Consider the following 4,758-nt stretch of genomic DNA (forward strand, 5'->3'; position numbering starts at 1 on the left):
GATTTTTCAACACCAACCCGTTGTCAAATTCTTGTGAAATCGGGAAAATACGATTTTGAACATATATCCTTCTAAATTTTACTGTTCTTTTTGGWATTTTAACAAGACGGGTTCATGTATAACACAAAAAAGAGTATAATATTTTGGGAAACAATAGTAATTACATTAAAATTGTGTTTATAGAATGGTTAAAATGTCTAATTGTTCTACAATGTAATGGTTTATAAAAACCAAACAGTAAATTGTACTATCTAAAAGTGTTACAATCAGTCTATATGATTTTTTTTAATGTTTTAACAGGTTTTTCTATGATATTTATAATATAAAGTGTCGTATTATTTATTTTATAAAACATTATTTGGGAAATATTTTATAAACATGAATCCTACAAAAGGATGTGTTTATAGAATATTTTTCAAAAGTGTCACATAAAATACCTAATATGACACTTTAATTTAAAAAATTCATAAAAACTTGTCAAAACACCCAAAAGTGTTTTATAAACCTATTGTAACACTTTTAGATAAAACGTTTTATTATCTACTGCTATAAACTTAAGTCATATAAAACAGTCTCTTATGATATTTAAACATTTAAAGCTTTTTATAGAATAAATATTTTTATTGCAAAACATAGCATTAAGTTTTCATCAAGACGATTAAATGACACAAAAATATGAAGTTTATGTAATTTTCAATTTTTATTTTTATACATTTTCTATATTTTTTATTATTATTAATATTTAATAAATTACATAAATAAGAAAGCAGGGGGTGTTGTATTGGACTTCTGGTCTCGGGCTGTAGAGTCTTGATCCTCATTCCCACGATGGAGGATCGGCAATGGAAGGAAGTGGGGAGCCGTAATTGGCGGTCTACCTTTGATCGACTCGAGCATAGCAATCATGTGTCTCAGTGATATTCTTCTCACTTGCATGAAATATCCCTTAATCTTTAAGTTACGAACTTTCCATCTTATTTTACTACCCGTGAACTATGGAACACATGTGCCAAATTTGGTACGATTATTGATGTATTCATTGCTAAAAGGAAATCAAAGGTCGGCAAGATGTTTGCTTTTGTTCGTTTTACTAAAGTAGATGATTCTCATTTGGTGATCAACGGAATTTGTAGTACTTGGGTAGGGAAGTTGAGGCTTTATGCTAATGTTGCACGATTTGAAAGGCATAACAATGTGACTGGAATTAAGCGTTTCCATAACCGAATGTGGTGGCATCCGTTTTTGGTTTAAAGCCTAGGGGTATGGGAGGGGTTTCGCATGCTAATATTTTTAAGGAAATTTCGAAGAAAGAAATGGATGGATGTCAAGAAAGTTGCAGATTGGGCGGTCTTTATTATTGATTTGAATGGTCCCTTTGTAACGAAGTTTCCTAGATTTTGGGATCTCCAGTCAGCTAGGTTGGGTTTCCTTTGTATTAACTTGTTCATTCAAGGGCTTTAGTCTCATTCCTCTGGATGACTTACTTAGTAGTTCTCTATTCAAGTGCTAAGAACTCAGATTCCATGGTAGATTTAGCTATGACCGTTTGCTTTGAAGATTTCCATGAAATAGCAGCACCTCCAAGTGTGAATACAAACCCAGTGGTGGACTTGGAGTCTTTGATGTCAGATATCCAATTTGCATCGATATATCGTTCAATGATGGCAGGATATGTTGTGTAATGCAGTCCATAGTCTCGAGTGTACCTCAGATATTGCAATACTCTTGTTAGCTTTCCAKTGCTCATAGTTTGGGTAGCTTGCATACCACACTTATCAAGTGCTAAGTTGGGCTTGAACAAAATTCCAACTCGAGACAAACCTGATAAAAGAGGAATTGATGTGCATTCCCTCTTATGTTCGGTTTGCAATTTGGAGATTGAATCGGTGAGTATTTGTTCTTTTCTTGTCAAATAGCCAAGGAAGCAAATTGGTTGATGGTAGGGTTTGGATATTCCGGAGTTCAATTTCATATTGGATTGGATTGGGTGGTTATTATTTTTGCGGTTGACGAAAGTAGACTCAGCTTGTTTAGGCGGTCTTCTAACGGCTGTATGAGTTATCTGATGTTTTCACAAGGGGACTCTTTTTAGGCTTCCTAAGCCTAAGAAAGCGTTGTTGTGGGATAGTATTGGGACCCATTCGTTTCATCTGGGTTACAAATAGGAGTAGTAAGTTTAACATTAATTGGGTGGGTTGGTTACAAAACCCTTTCTTACTATATTTCTTACATGTAATTTGTTTTTTTAACTTTTTTCTAGTTTTTTTAACTTTTTTCTAGTTTTTTAATAAAATCTTCGTGGTTCAAACAAACATAAAATAACCAAAATATATAAACCATTTAAAATAATATTTTAAGGACAGTATAGTGAAAGTTTAAAAGTCATAAAATACAATAAATAAAATTTAAAGAATTGATACAATGTAAAGAGGGAGACGTATTTACAAGAGAATAAATTCTATTGTAAGGATATATCGGTAAAATATAGACTTGTTTCATGTTGTGGGATGGAACACGTCTGTGTTCCATTTTGTTTCATTATGTACTTTTTGTCTGTTTCATATAAAAATTGTATCAAATATGAAACAATGATCTTTATTTTAGTAGACTTGGGATCATGTGAGACCAATCTGTTTTTGTGAAACCATTTTTTTACAGCAAAACGCTGTGAAGGTAACCTTCACAGTGTTTTTGCTGTGAAAGTAACCTTCACAACATTTTTGCTGTGAAGGTTCAGCTTTTTTTTACCATCACGGTGTTTTGATGTGAAGTTTCAAGTCTAAAAAAATTGTCTCACAGGTCTCATAAAAACATATTGTTCTCACGTGAACTCAATGTATTATTTAATGTACCAAACTAACCTTTAGAAAAAATTCAAAAAACCCTTTTTTATAATAATCATAACTTGTAGAGCAAGATATGTGCATGGACGTTGGTAAAACAAAGGGGAAAAAGGCAATATTTTAAAAGTGAAATAAAAGTTGATGTCTTTTATGCGACACGTGATCTTTATAAAATAAAATTACAATTTTTTTATAATTCTTTTTTATTATAAAATAATGATAATTTGCTTCCAATAATTTCAAGATTATATTTTGATTGATGCTTTATTGATTAATTAGTAGGGTTGCATAAATTTAGCATTTAGATATATATATATAGGGAAGATCAAATGTTAACCAACAATTTTGTGTTAACTTTGCAAACCATATCAACCAATCAAATTTCATTTTTCTAGTAGGTTTATGTCATATTCACAAGTTAATTACAAGGGTATTTCAGTAAAATGATTTGATATGTAACTCCCAAACAATTAATGAGGAGTTACAAATCATCAAATCAATTTACATATGCATTTATAATATTAATATATATATATATATATAATATTATATATATATATATATAATATTTTTTAATCTTAATTTTCCATGTTCATTATTTTATGAGTTTTTAATTCGCATAGGAAACACTGTAGTAAAATTTTCGGTATCGATCAAACTAATATGGATAAACGCAATGGAAAAGAACTCGACAACAGTGAGAAAATTAAAATGGTTGATGATGACAATTGAAGTTCGAGTTCGGGAAGTGAAGAAATTAACCAAAGCGAATGTCTTGGTAATAGATTAATATTTTTATTAGAAAAACGAATTATGTTCATTACGATGTGTTGTGTTTTTTTATATTTCATCTTGTATTGATAGTTTTTTTTTCTTTAATTGCATCACGTGTTCATAGCATATATGTTATGTGTTCATACTATTCTACGATAATCTCTCTCACTATGTGGCTTGTTCATGTTCATCACTCGTTCATACTGTGTTCATATTTCTACGATATTTCTACGGTACTATTGTTCATGTTCATCACTCGTTCATAATGTGTTCATATTTCTATGATATTTCTACGACACTATTGAACAAGGGGTGAACAACCATATAAGATCAGAAACATATATGAACAAGTGGTGAACCTTAAACGGTGTGGATGCAATGCATGTATAAAACTCCAATTGACAAAKKATCGCTCYTGAATGTGTTTATAATGAAGAAACTATTGTTCACAAGCTATTCATATCGTGTTCATACCTGTTTTTTTATTTATTTTCTTTCGTATAACAGTTATTCTAATTATGTTCATATTGTGTTCATAAATGCTATGCAGCCCAAGTTCATATATATATGTCAAATTGTTGTTCGTATTTGACACAATGATTCATATATATATAGTTGTGTTCAAATGGTTCTTACATTAACAAAAAAAATCATAGAATTTTTGATTTTGTAACTCCCAATTAATTAATGATATGGGAGTTACATACATTTTTTTTTACCTAAATACCCTTTTCAACATTGTTCACTTATCTTTATACAATTTTAAATTTAAAAAAATAAGTTTTTATCATGATTAATCACAACCGTTTATTGAAAGATTGAATGGCCAAGATCGGTTAACAAAGTTAACACAAAAACTTTGGTTAACATTTGATCTTACCCCTATATATATATATATATATATATATATAGAGGATTGGGTTCACTTTTTTTCGTGAGACCCGTTAGACTAATTTATGCTAATTGATCAACTTTATAAACTAATGATCTAATGGTCTAAAGTTGTACGGTGACAATTTTGTGATTATTGAGAAGTCTCGTGGCGTTTATGATTGTTCAGATTGTCATATTTTAGATCTAATCCAATGGTTGATAATTGATCTTACGGGTCTTACGAAAAACCCTTGGTCTCACATGATCC

Source organism: Cynara cardunculus (genome assembly GCF_001531365.2).
Source record: "Cynara cardunculus var. scolymus isolate 2C chromosome LG 5, CcrdV1, whole genome shotgun sequence".
Lineage (NCBI taxonomy): Eukaryota > Viridiplantae > Streptophyta > Magnoliopsida > Asterales > Asteraceae > Cynara > Cynara cardunculus.